This window comes from Sylvia atricapilla, chromosome 6 (assembly GCF_009819655.1).
Source record: "Sylvia atricapilla isolate bSylAtr1 chromosome 6, bSylAtr1.pri, whole genome shotgun sequence".
Lineage (NCBI taxonomy): Eukaryota > Metazoa > Chordata > Aves > Passeriformes > Sylviidae > Sylvia > Sylvia atricapilla.
Window position 1 is genome coordinate 8,322,148 of NC_089145.1, and position 14,662 is coordinate 8,336,809.

A 14,662-nucleotide genomic window follows, 5' to 3' on the forward strand; every position below is an offset into this window, starting at 1 on the left:
CTCCCAGCTGCCACACACCATGCTTTGTTCAGTGCCACAGAAGGTTTTGTTATCGACACACCAGGAATCTCAGCTTATTGGTACAATAATTTGACTTTTTTTTTTTTTTTTTTAGATGTAAACCTCTTGGACTACACAATGTAAGGAATAAATAATGTTAGCAGTTATCAGGAATCAATTAAGGGTTCAACTGCGTTCCATCACATTGCAGGAGGCATGGCCTATGAGACTATATTGGCAGAGAAATATTTAGACAAGATATTCCTCTTTTCCACCTCTGCCTTTGTGGTCAGATTTCCAGTTCATCCACTGCACAAATCACCTTAATGATATTGACAATGCACAGGTGACACTTAGGTGACGTCTAGAATTTTAACTCAGCTTTGAGCAGCAGCTGAATGTTGCATCAGGTACAATGAGGACATTAAAAAAACCCAACAAACCAAAAAACCTTGCCCAAACTCCCAAAGGTCATCAGACTCCAAGGAAATGAACTAGAAGCTAGATAGTTCATTGTGAATTTGAGCCTCAAACCAAATTCCCATAAGTTCCAGAGGAGCTTGCACTCTTAACAGGATAACTGAGGATCAGAAGGAGCTTGTAGGATTGATCATCTCTTCTGGTCGTTTGTCCTACTCTTTTTATCTTGTGTGATTAAAGTAACAGAGACAACATCTTCAGTGAAAAAAAACCCCACCAAACTCATCTGTATATAATATAAAGGAATCCTTGTAATCAGGCTCTCTCTACTGGTTTTTTTTACAGTGGGAAAAAAGTCATGTCTATCTAAGATAATGCTTCTATATAAAAGTAAACAGTGAATACTAGGTTCTTATGTTGGACTGGAGCAAAGTCTTGTCCAAAATGATGATAGGTAAAGGGTGACAGAGAATATGTTTTAGACCATAACAATTTTTTATAGGTAAGGTGCAGCCCAGAGAGCTGAATTTCTCTGAGGTAAAATACCACAGCTAAAAAGCATCTCATGTATTGCACAAAATACATACATCACACAAAAACCACATATGATCCTTTTGCCAAAGTATAATTTATTCTAGGCCTTAATTAATTGATTTAGAAAGAACATAATGAGCCAGAATAATCTTGGAATATAGACACATAAAGTTAGAAAAAGCACATTTCAGAGCAATGACATAAAAGGAATTTGTATGACTTAGATCAGTGTCAATACAAGCCCCTGGAGGTGGATTTGAGGTGAAACCAGCCCCCTGTCACGGGGAATGCACTCTTGTCAAAGGCATCATCTGAATCAGTGATTCTGGAGAATAGAAATCACCTTCTGCTTGGATGAGCCTGGAGACAAAAGACCACGCTCCTGAAAGCAGCAGGGCAGACAGTCGTACATCTTTGATTTATTTTTTTTCCCACACATTGTTTATTCATTTAGACACAGTATATTGTTTTCTGCTTTCCAAGTTTCAAACATCTGGGGTTTTTTGATGTTTTTACCATGTCCACTTACCAATTTAATTAATAGTTCTCTTCCCTTTCTAACAACCGTACTGTGGGCAACCAATCAGTTGGTCAGCTGCAGAAAAAAAGAACAGCAATATGTTGTAAGAATGTTTTTCCACTCACATGAGATTTTGCAGTATGGAAGCTTGTAAATGTTGGGACAAGAACTTGAAGTTACAAGATCATTGTAAAATTTTCTAGTACTTAAATTATTATATGTCAGTGAGTCATTGAACACTGACCTACCAGCACAGAGTATGTCTTTGAGAGTTTCCTCAAACACAGCCCTCATGTGGCAGCTGTACTTTAGTCAGGAAAAACAGAACGATGCAAACACAAATACTGTTCACTTTTAATGGCTCATTATTTAGTAAGGTAGCAGCCATACATCCGAAACATGAACATACTTTGACCTCATTTTTATTGCTTTGTAGACTGTATTTTCTTTTTAAGGTGCTCCAGGTTTAAACTGATGAAGACCTAACTAATCCCCAGCACATTTTCCTCAGTGTGCCTTGTAGTGTGTCAATTCCTTACGACCAGAGCAGATGGAGCAGTGAGTCACCCACCTGACCTTATCAGAGCTGTGACAACGAGACACCACGTGAAACCTCTAACCTGGATCTGCTCTCCAGCCCTCAGAAACAAAGAATGCTGGATTTGCTCTGTCTTACACAGACTGCACATCCTGGGCAGGACCCTCTTCTGCTGTCACAAATCAATTACACAGGTGTACTCTAGTACCTGTCCTAGACACTTGAAATGCCTCTCCAAGACTTTGCCTCCATTTAAAAATAACACTGTGTGGCAATAAGGCTCTGAAAGTCATAAGAAAGTGTTTATTTATTTTTACTTGTAACACATAAGCCCGTGGCAATGGATGGGAGTCTTTTTGCTTCTCCAATATGTGGTCCATGTGCATTTAGATGTGGCACTTAGGGATGTGATTCAGGGGTGGGTTTGACAGTGTTAGGTTAAGTGTTGTCAAAGTTTTTAAATGATCCTTTCCCTTGCCAATGTTTTCGTGATTTTATGCAACCAGTTTACACTTTAAAACTCCTGCATGCCATTTTTTCCAGCTTCCCAGGAAGTACAGGAGTGTCTGATGGATGAAAACGTTAATTCTTTTTACACAAGTGTGCACACGTTTTTTCTGGAGAAGGGGAAAGGTGTCAACTGACAATCCACAGCTACAAACACCCTGGTGAGGACTGGGGTAGTATTTCATGCTTTTAAGACTTTGTGGTTAAGAAAACTGGGAGTGAAATACAGAAGCTGTACCTCCTGATGCTTAGCAATACCATAAACATTTATGAAGTTTGGAGGAATACAAAATTATTTATTAGATAATCAAAAATGTAAGTTAAGACCTAAAAAAAATTAGATCTTTCTAATTAATACACTGAGAGTGCTATTATTCAAATTTTCTTGTTTATTACATAGTCAAAACTTAGTTTAATATTACTGTCATTTCAAAATAAAGAAAAACGCAAACAAAATTATAAAACCTCCTGAAAAAGTCATTCATATCTCTGATTTCCCAATTGCTATTTTAAATGTTTTTTAACCTATTTCACCTCTGTGTACCTTACATCACATTGACAATTTCACAAATGTCAGAACAGAATCTAAGCCAAAATTAGGCATTGTACTTTTCCAGATTTTAGCAGATTTGCCATTATCTATACCCACAGAAGAGGAACAGCTCCAACATTTCCAGTTTAGAATTGCCTGCCATTCTGAATTATGGTATTTTGTACATCTTTCCATTATGGAATTGAAGCCGGCTTGATTTAGTATCCCTTCAAGGATGGGTATTGCTGCCTTTTATTTTATTTTTACTGTTTCGTGCCACACAGTTTTTAGTGGTTGTTATGGTGAATAAGTTTGTGTCTTACATGAAAGAGAACAGAAATCCCACAATAAAGGTTAGCTATTCACAGCTGGCTGCTTCCCTGAGGCTACAAAAACACACGGATCCTTCATTTGGAAAGATCTGACTTTTAAAATCCATAAATCAAAGATGCTCTAATCCCTTTGCTCAAGGCAGGACCTGCCAGTGCTCTCAGCTGACTGTGTATCTCCAGAGCTGCAAGAGCCAGTACAAAGTCACTGCCACACTGATATTTAACTTGCACAAAGTTAAGGTCTTTGTCAAAGTACACAAGGAAAAGCCACTGAATGGTTCAGAACAAAGAAAAGCATTTCATTAAGGAAATCTAGGTGCCTCCTCCATCTCGACTTTCTTGAGTTTGTGAAACATTATACAATCCATTTTTTTTCATTAGTGTGTTTTTTTACTTTAGCACTTCACTGTATACTGGGCTGCCTTTTTCCAGCTTTTTTTTTTTTTTTCCCCAGTATTTTCCTGGCAAGATGCTTACATAAGTTCCTATTGAAATATGGAGGGCAAAGTTCATAAACCATATGGAATACCATCTGCAAAAAAAAAAAAAAAAAAAAAAAAAAAAAAAAAAAATCCCTGAAGCACATCCCTCTGTAAGTTCACACTATCAGTAAGCTGTTGGAACTATAATTCTTCTTTAACTTTAACACAAGTTTATTTTGCACAAAAAAACATTTTTAAGAAGTTTTCTTTTAAATTCAGAATTTTTTTAAAAATTGAAAGTAATGGACTGTGGTGTCCTTTGTCGTTTTTGACATGAAATTTTATTGTTTGTATAAAACCCCCCCATAAATCTAGTAAAATAACAGAATTGAGACTCAGTGTTCTACAGGGAAAGGTTTTCATAAACATCCTGATTTTTTTAAAAAATCAAATGCTTCAGTGTTGTTTAGTACAAGGGAGAATTCTACTTTTGATGTAGGCCTGAATCCTGGGTTTAAGAATCAGAAAGGATCTGGGGCAGAGGCAAGGACCAAACCATGAAAATTAAAACAAATTATTTTGAAACGTTGGATGCAATTGGGGCAAAGTGCTTCACATCAAACTGTGAAGTGAATTTCTGTGGTCACAGTAAAGGAACAGGGGCTGCCAACCCCGTGCAAAACAAAACCTATGTGACACTGACTTCACAAATGGCACAAAGGAGAGATAAGATGTGCTGGATAAAATGTCCTAGAGGAGTGGCACGTGGGTAGCAATGGCAACAAGAATTGATGCGAGAACTGTGAAAATAAACAAGCGATAGCACGAAAGCAATCTGGCCAAACCTCCTGGAACATGGAGGCTGTCATCCACCCTAAAACACTGTTAGAAATGATCATCAGAGACTGCAAATAAGCCCTAAGGGGAGAGGGTTGAGCAGCAGCAGATGGTGCAGCTCTGCAGCTGGAAGGAGCAGCGACACGGAGGCAGGAGGGATTTGCCATCAACGCGATGGGAACGTGTGTGGCTGCACGGCAACAGCTGAGGAGCATCACAGGCTGCCACACAGCCACAGAGACAGGGCTGCCCAGGGAGCTGCAAGCCCTGGAGATGTATTCCTGGTGCTGATGTCACACTTGTGCAAACGCAGGGAGAGGAAGGGTGGTTGGAAGGAGTTTGCATGTGGCACCAGCTTTGTCGTTAGGAACACGCTGTTGGAAAGCAAAGAAGAAAGGCTGATGATGTGACTAAGCCTTGAACAGAGAAAAAGCAATAGAATCACAATGCCTGGTGAAAAGTAGAATGTTCATTAGCTGCAGGGAATAATAGCTGGGAGGAAAAGTACACGTTGTGGAGAGAAGGCAATTAAGCAGAGAAGAAAATTCATCAAGAATGTCTCGAAAGCATTAACAATGGCCACTTTATTATGGGCTTATTCAAGAGGAGAAGAAACACCCAGGATTTGCCCAAAATGAATATAGGAGGAAAAGAAATAATCATTTTTTGCAAAAGAGAGAGAATCTGGGGAAACTGAGGGAACATGATGTGTGTGACACAGCCAGGCAATCAGTGACTGATTAAACACAGTCATACTTCAAAATGAACCAATGAATCAACACGGTTGTCACCTGCAGCAAAATCAGTCACAGCAACTTTCTGGAGATGAGATCAGGGGTGCAGAGCAGGTGTGAGACAAATACCCAGGGACAGTGCAAGGAAGGACTCATGGCACTGAGGTCTTGCCCAGGGTGACTGAGTCCTTTTCTGAGCCACTGACACAAAGCACATTCTTTTCACCTAAAAAGCCTCCTTTCCCTATTTTGAATGTGACTTCCCTGGCCTTTGGAGGTGTGTGAGTCTTCCAAGAGCCTGTTTTTTATTTCAGCATCTTTGAGCATCTTTCTGGGGCTTCTGGACATCAGCAGGTTACAGGTTGTGCCCTTGCCCTTTGTGGAGCGTATCAGCTTCTTGTGCTGCTGGAAGAGTTCCCTACACCTGTGTGAGACCTGTGCATCCACCACAAGGCTTTGTGCTTGCTGCAATGGATACTTCAGGTTTTAGTTGCCCCTCCAGTTGCACCATGGAATATTGACTGTGCAGAGCCTGTCCTGAGCCAACAAGGAGTTTGGCAGCAGCAAAGGGGGCTGACAGCACCACAGAGCCCTAAGAGCTGACTGACCTCTAAGGTGGTGGTGGCAGGAAACAATTCCTGTAGTGAAGTAATGATAAGGGCAGAACATTGTAGAAACTTAATTCAATTTGGTGTTAAACTTCTTTTTTTTTCTATCACCTTTCTCTGGAACAAAATCTGGGAAGAAAATAAAAAGAGGTTTGGGTTTTGGTAATCTTTAAGCTGGGCTATATCACCTGACAATTCTGTAGCATCTGTGCCATGAAAACACATCTTGCCACAGAAATAAATGAGTAATAAAGCAAATGCTGCAGCCAGAAGTTTCTGTTTTCTCCTTATCAGAACAAAAAGTGCTCTGGGCATGCAAGGAATCTTTGACTTTTACACCCTTCCATATTTCAAGGCTCATGATTTGTGAGGTGAGTCCTCATATTTTTCCTAGGCTGGCACAGCCTCGGGCAGGCAGCCCTGTGGCCAGGAGCTGACTGGGGTCATGGCACTGTCACTGAGCTGGAATAAAACCTTCAGTACCTCAGCTTCTCCATTTCACAGGGCTGCAGCCTTGCTTACATCTCTGAGTGACTGCTCCCAAGCCTCCAGTCAGACAAACACTTTCACCATCAGTCACCTGCCAGCTCCTGCGAGAGCAAAGCCCAGCTTCTGATCCTGCTATAATGTGGGACAGACATAGCAAAGGACAGACACAGTTGTGTCTCATTTCCCAGAAGGCTACAATATTGCCATCATTTGGGGCAAATACAGCTTAATAAGCCATCTATCTCAAGGTTTAAGTAGCAGAATAATGTGCTATTTAAAGGACACATTTTCCTATGGTTATTTAAGATACATATGCTTCTTTCCAGCATGATTCAAAGAAGTGGGTGGATTTGTATGTATTTGCTGCTTGCACTGGGTCAGCCACGGAAGAAAACGGGTTTCACCCTAAGTTATCTACTTTTGCAGCACTGTAATATTGAATCAATTCTGATTTTTTTTTCCCATTTCAGCCACAGCCTCCCTCTGGCTTCTTCTGGGATAACTGAAATGAGGATGAGAGGGTTAACCTGAAGGCTGATCTATGCCACACACCAAGCTCATTGCTGGGCCTAAGCCTGGCCAGAACTGTGTCTGCTGGGTCTGAAATCACTGGTATCTGTACAGCTATTCAGCTGGTGAGAATGGCTTTTAAATGACATTCAAAACAGCTGTAGGCTCTGAGGAGTTTGATTAAAACTGTTTCCTTCTCTGCCATGGTGGGAATGATGTGGAAGGATAAAGATGTGCTTGTGTGATAAGGAGCTGTGAGAATGAGATTTGCTGTTGAACAACACAAACCATGATACTGGTAGCATTTCCATAAAAAAGATAAGAGAAGGTCATACTTAGAGTGTGGAACAAAACAAAGCTGTAACAAAAGCATTTTCTAGTGAGTAGGTTTTTTTTTTGTACATGCCAGTGTTTAAAATGACTCATTATAAATTACTGCCTTTACTCTTCTCTATAATTCACGAGCTGCTTCGGGCTGGTTCTCAGCTGCTGTGGAGTGTAGGAGAAAGGAATACAGGTGGCCTCAGCCCTGGTAAGTAACAGCTGTGTTAATTAACTAATAAAGCCTTGCCCCTGATGAGTAATAGCCACAGCCAATAAAGATGAGTGAGATAGAAGAGGGGTTTAGCTGAAAAGGGGAGGAGCCTCATGGAGGAGGAACTTTGAGGAGCATGAAGAAGAGACTTACGAAGAAGAGAGAATCCCTGCTGTGAGGTCAGTGTGGGGCTGCAGTCACACTCTAGCCAGGTAAAAGCCTGCAGTCAGAGGCTGCAAGGGAAACCTCCAGCAGGAACTTGCTGCAGCCAAAGTCAGGGAATGGCTGGAGTCAAGATGGCTGAGCTGTAAAGAGGAACAAACCAGGGCCCTTTTCATGCTGTGTTTAACAAGAAGTCTGTGCCTCATTTTTACCCTCTAATAAGAAGGCTGCTGCAACAGTGCTGCTGCAACATTCTCTTCTCTGCTCCGTGAGGCTGGAAAACAAAAGTGGTTTTTAATCTGGGGGGCTCTGTAAGCTCTGCTGACTGCAGAGCTGAGCTCCCTGCTGCCTGAGTGTGTCCTGGGGGGTGTCTGCACTGTCACAGACTCATCCCTGTCTTAATGCAAAGGCTGCTGAGCTGTGTCTCTGGTGCTGCCATCCTGCCTCTCCTCCTGTGCTGAGCTTCTTTCCCTTTGGAAACAGCTGCTGGACTGTGACTATGATGCTCTCTTTTGTAGTTTGTACCTCATGCTCTCTGCCTTCTTCACAGAAGGCTTCAACCTGTGGTGTTTTGGTCTCTGGGACTCTTTCATTCTACATATTAGAGAAGTGACCACGGCATTGCACATGCATTAACTTAATTTAGGCTGCTTTGGTTTGTTGCCTTTTTTTTTTCTTTTACTTTTTTGAAGAACATGTAAGTGTCAAGAAAAGCCTTTAAAACAGAGCTTTTGATTCTTTTCTTCCAGTGGTGGATGGTCAAACTGAGAAATAAGATGCTCCCTACAGCACTTGCTGTTTTAAATCAATGGGATGTTACAGTTTGAAGAAGTAACAATTTGCTGATAAAAACAAAAAGAGACCAGGCAAATGCTTCTCTGAAAATGTGATGTTACAGAGAGCACCTTGGTTTATAAGTGAAATTTTTTTTAGCTTGTCTTGGTGATTTCCGACAGTTCCACTGGGTTATATCACTGCTGCTGGAAAGTTGTCCAGAATTAAACTTGCAGAGTTTACTGACTGATGGCTTATTTCAGAAAAACTGCAGGCTGTGGCTACATTGTCAGTTTTCTTACTCATGCTGTGTACAAGCAAGGAGATGGGGCTGTAGCTGGGGAGTTTTTATACATGCTCTATCTTAAAGCATGCCTCCAATTTGCCATTTGAAATACTTCTGAATAAACGAATTAAGAGGGAGACAAAAGAAAGCACTTCAGAGAATCCGAATTGCAGCTGATACTAAGAGAAAAGCTAGTTGTGTCACAGAAACACAGCAGAGACCAAGCAGTTAATTTGTTCTGATGGATCATCCCTACATGCTTTTCCCAGTCACCAGCTGAGTTATTCTCAAATGCCTGCCAAGAACTACTTGCAGCTGGCAAAAATCCACAGTTATCAGTGTGATGGAAAAGAGGTGAGACCAAAAAAAAAAAAAAAAAAGGCAGTGTGTCCACTTTGATAGTGAGGTGTGGGTTCCTGTGCCCTTATCCGGTTTGTAGGTGTGGAAGAAAAGTAAATAGTTACCAAAGATAACATTTAGGGAATAAACAGTTAACAAAGAGAACATTTCTGCAGTGATTCAGCTCAGTGGTATTTGTGATGACTCCCTAGGTCTCTGGAACATGTTTTGTGCTGTGTAGTGTGTGAAGTTCATGCAGGACCTGTGGAGCTCATGAGTGACCTGGCTTCCCTGAGGCTCACAGAAAGAAAGGAAGACCATTTTAATTGTAAGTGATCTCCAGAAGTACCAAACCATTCATTCTTCAGTTATTTTGGGTATGACACATTAGGAACACAGAGATAGAGAGAGCACAGATGAAATACTGGTCCAAGAAGACAGAAATATTTTAAAATCATGACTCTGTGTGTTCAGCCTGGAGAAGAAGGGGCTGAGGGGAGACTCTAGAAGTGCCTGAAAGGAGGCTGTAGCCAGGCGGGGATCAGCCTCTTCTCCAGGCAAGGAGTGATGGGGGAGAGGAAATGGCCTGAAGCTGCCTCAGGGGATGTTTAGATGGGATATCAGGAAAGAATTCTTCACTGAAAGGGTGGTCAGGCTGCCCAGGGAAATGGTGGAACCACCATCCCTGAAGTGATTTAGAGGATGTGAAGGTGTGGCACTTTGAGACGTGGTTTAGTGAGATTGGCCAGTGCTGGGTGAACAAATGGATGATCTTAGAGGTCTTTTCCAGCCTAAATGGTTCTATGAGTCTTGCAAACAAAAGTGAGCTGCTCTAGCCGAGCGTCAAATCTGTGCAACATAGGGTAAAAATAAGGCATATTTCCATGTTCTGGTGCTAGCACCTGTAAAGAGAAAAGGACCTCATAAAAGTCAACATTCTTGTAGTTTCTTATTATTAGAATAAGTGACTACCCATATAGGCCTTGTTCCCATTACACAGAGACCAGACTCTTACAGACTGGCAAATATGGGGCTGCAGAAAAGGATTTTACACACACACAAAATGAAAGTTTCTGATTTTCAAGCAAGCCTTTTAGAAGTATTCTGCAAATACTTCTGAGATGCATAACTGAGTTTAAATCTTGTTTTAACAAAAACGGGAAGGCCATTGAAAAACTACTCTGCGCCCAAAGTCTTGCATGTCTGAGTTGTCTAACTTTCAAAGGGTGTAGAACTTACTCCAACTAAGGAGCAGTGGGATTTTCACCCCATTTAGGCTCTTGAATACATCCACCTCTGCAAGTGTGCGTGTGTGCACAGGCACATGCTCATCTGGTCTCATGTAGCAAAAAGCTATTTGGATTGTCTGCTCTTTAAACAGAAAGCCTGCCCCAAACTGCCTGTTACTGCCCTGAATCAATATTTATAAAAAATTAACGCAGATCCTGCCCAAAAGTGGAGAATCTGGAAGGGGAACGAGATGGCGTTGGTGCAGGCACAGCACACCGGAGTGTCCTTTGGAAATATCCCCATCTAGTGGGTGTCTCTGCGCTGAGGACACACCGGGACACTGCTCCAACAGCAGTTGCACATCTATTATTTTCCGCAAGGGAAACGAAATTAGGAACCTCCTACTGTCTGTAAAATTATTTCCAGTTTTACATGGGGATTCCAAAACAATGTACGATAGTTAATATGGACTTTCCATTGCTGACTGCTCTGCTTTTTTCACTGCAGACTCCATTATCCCTAAAACCCACAAACATATCTCTGATGGGTTTGTCCAGAGACTTTCTGAATCAGTTTTAAAAGAAATGAAAAGCACTGAAAATTTTTCAGGCTTGACATACCCTCCCCACAATTAGTGTTTTTTTCTCAGAATTTATTTTGCAGAAGAAGGAGTTTATTAGGGTTTGAGGGCTGGTATGTTTGTACTTACTTGTTACTGTCTTCAAGACAAATTAATATGAAAATATGAAAATGCTGTATTATCCTAATGTGAAACATGCCTACAAAAGCCTGTATCTACTCTCTCTCCCTATTTTTTAAGGGAGTTGTTCTTAGCTGATGAGGAGAAAAAAAAAGGATTTTTCCTAGACCCACTAAAATTAGGAGTTTTGACATTAATAGAGTTAGGGCTTAGTGAGGAATATTTCAGGAGGGAATAGAGCATGGCAAAAACTGCAGTACCTCCAGTCCCAAAGAAAGTTCAGGCCTCATGCCATAGTCACCCAATTAATGCTTTCTTACTTGTCTTTCTCAGAAAGGATTAGTGGCTGCAATGGTGTAATAGCTATTTAAGGGTGGTTGAATAATGGCATCTAACCAATCAGGTGCCTATTGCTGGTATTTGTCAGCAAGGCTTCAGGTCCTCCATCATCCCATCCAGGCTAGGAATTTCTGTCATAAATCCAGCAGCACACTCCAGACAGAACCTGAGAAGGTTTCCTGGAATGAACCATGCAGCACCTCAGGTGGCTGGAATTGTAAAAACTCCTTCTCTCTCTTGTCACATCCTTTAATGCTTATCCTGCTATCAACACACAGAGCATGCCTAGTTTTATACACACCTATATTCCTCAGAAGGTAAGATCCTTCCCCTACACACGCGTTTATGAATACATATTGCTTTCTTACTCAGCTGGCTTGTCCCATGTATTCATGTTTTCCCTTTTCAGCAAAATCCCCCCCAGAACAGTTTCCAATCCCCGGGGTGTTGTTCTGAACTGCAGGTTTGAAGGCTGTGAAAGCAGGGGATTGCTGTCCCTAGCTCCAGGCAGGCACCATGGGGACCTGTGCCATGCACATTTCTCTGGGTGGCTCTGCCAGTGCACATTAATCTTGATCTGCAGCATTCCTGCCATTCCAGTCCTGGGTCCTTCTTGTGCCAAATTTTAGAGTTTATTTGTTTACAGCTGCAGCGGTGTTTGCAGTGAGGCAGAAGTTATTGTGAATACCTTTTGTGCACTTTCAGCTTTCCCCTTTTCCTCTGCTGGCTGGATCTGTCTCCTCCTCAGTGCCTGCTGTGAAGGGAAGGGCCCAGGCACGAGGCTGGCTGCCTGGCACTGCACTAATCCCACCATTCTACATGATCTGAATGCCAAAAGCAGAGAACCCCGAAGTTAATCATTGCTCATGATGACTGACTCAGCCTCTCTAATCCTTTTCCATCCCCAGCCCTTGTCACTGTGCCACTTGACCCGCTTCCTCAGGGCTGTGCTGTGTGTTGTGTGGCTGCCACGCATTGCAGCTCAGTCCCAGGAGGGGAAATCCTTCTGGACACTTTCGGTTCACACCAAAAGCCACTGGGAGGAGGGATGGTGGCTTCGTGTTCCCTGGACATAAAACTTGGTGTCTCATGCAGTTGCTCTCCCCTCTCTTGCTGTGCTTGCAGCAGAACCACTTCACCTTTTAGGCAGAGAGGAGGACCCAGTTCCAGACAAAACAGATCCTTATGTGCAGGAGTTTTGCCTACAACACTGGGAGTAGAGCTGCAGTCTCCTGCCATCACCACATCTGTTCTGAACCTGCAGGAGGTCACTCTTATTTCCTTCCATGGCACTCATCACCCCTGGCAGAGGGATAAGGGCAGCAGAACACTGCTGGGCAACTGATGTGTTCATACTGCTCTTCTCTGGAGGCTGTGCATCCCTTGCATCCCTCAGCTCACACACCTCTGGTACATCCTGTTACACAAAGAAATTGGATGTGTTTTGCTCCTACTTTGCCCACCTTGTGTATTACACCGAAGAAATGAAATGTGCCAAGTACTTGTAACAGTAATGAAGTACATATTTGGCCTTTGTAAAAAATCCTGTGAGCTGGTACATTTATTTCTAACAGTTTTCTTCTGTTTCATGCAGGGTCTGAACAGAATCTTTTCCTCTGTTTCTTGCAAGGTCCCCCTCTTGTGCAGAAAGGACCAGGCATTTATACATTACCAGCAAGGCAAAATAAAGCACAGAACTATAAACCACAGGATCACACTGCTGGTATTTCCAGTTTTAAGCAGGAAAAAAAACAAACCCAAAAACAAAAAACCAAACTCTTATTTTAGTTCCTTAGAGCATCCAGCTGGTGGTGCCAAATAGTAACTGCGAAGGACATTTCTTCTGCACTTAGAATGCTTGGACTACAAACTGTTTGGATAAAGGCTTAGACTCTTTTTAACAACTGTCCCTCTCACTCGCAGTGAACTTAGCAGGTCAGCTTCTAAAAGTCAACTGTTGTGTGTTTATGCCTCACACCAAGGGAGATGACCCCTTCTGCTCTGATTTATTTGAAAGCTCACTCTGTGCATGGGCTGTAGATGTGTATACATCTGCATGATCGTAAGCAGTGGAAGCTCAGGCCCAGGACATTTTGGCCTGGCATAACATGTTTATTACTTCATAAATCACAGGAAAGCTTATGAGCACATACACCTGTTTCCCTGGGTGGTATCTCTGTACCTGGCATTTATAACCTACGTGTCCTGGTGTCCTGTCCAGGCTCTTTACAAGTCCAGCCTGCTGATGAGTCAGCTTGTGACCTTCTTTTTCTGTGAAGTTCAGTAGTTAAAAGTATTTAGCTTGGAAGAAGATACCTGTTTTCAAATTTAAAAAAGGGGAGGGCTTTAAAAGGAACAGAGTGTTATGTTTCATTGGCCAAACAGTGACCTATAAAATGTGCTGGTGAGAACAGAAAATGTAATGCACCATTGGCCGCAGCCACGGTTTGTTTTCATTCTTTTTGATATTTGATTATGAGGGTTAGAGCAGGGGGAAGGGAGGGCTAGCCTCAAGTGCCACCTTTCCTGTGCCTCCCTGCCACCTGAGTCAGCGCTGATTTGAAAGGGTCCTGTTCTTTGCTGCCAGGCAGGAGGCAATGAGGAACCAACCCCAGGAGGGCTGGTTTTTACAGCAGGTCGCACCGGCAGGTATTTCAGGGAGTGTCTTTTGCCCTGTTCTGCGGGGTGCCACTGCTCCCAGGGGCCTCCTGCTCCCAGCTGAGAGATTGCAGCAGCCTGCTGCTTGCACAAGGCGCCTTCTGCTGACAAAGGCAAAGCAGGCGGCAGAGTGTGTGACCAGCCAGGGCAGGGGAAGGGTCAGAAGGGTGACTCAGGCAAGGAGTGACACAGCCCAGCCACGCTGCCTTCCCCTGGACCCCAGAACTGCTGCACCCGTGCTCATGCAGGCACTGCGTTTTCCAGAGAGCAGTTTCCACGTCTTTGGCCGCTGAAACAGAGCAAGAAAATGTATATGCTGGGGAAACACTGAGAAGGACCTGGCTCCAAGGCATGAGATTCCCACTTTTCCACTTTGCTTACTTGATTCCGGGGATGAAGACACTTTAGTGTGGGTGTTTATGGTAAAATCACAACATGAAAAGCAGCACCAATTATCTTGTAAAGAAAATATTTGTGCATAGTTTCTTAATTTCCTGTGCAGTAAAATCAATCCATTTGATTGGTTTGCTCAGTATTTTACAAAAACACAGTGTGTGCAGTAGAGATATGAGAAGAACAGCTCGCTCTGTTCTGAGATCACATGTCCAGCAAGTGTGCCGCTGTGCTGTGCTGTGTTTGTGATGTTGAAGCATCCC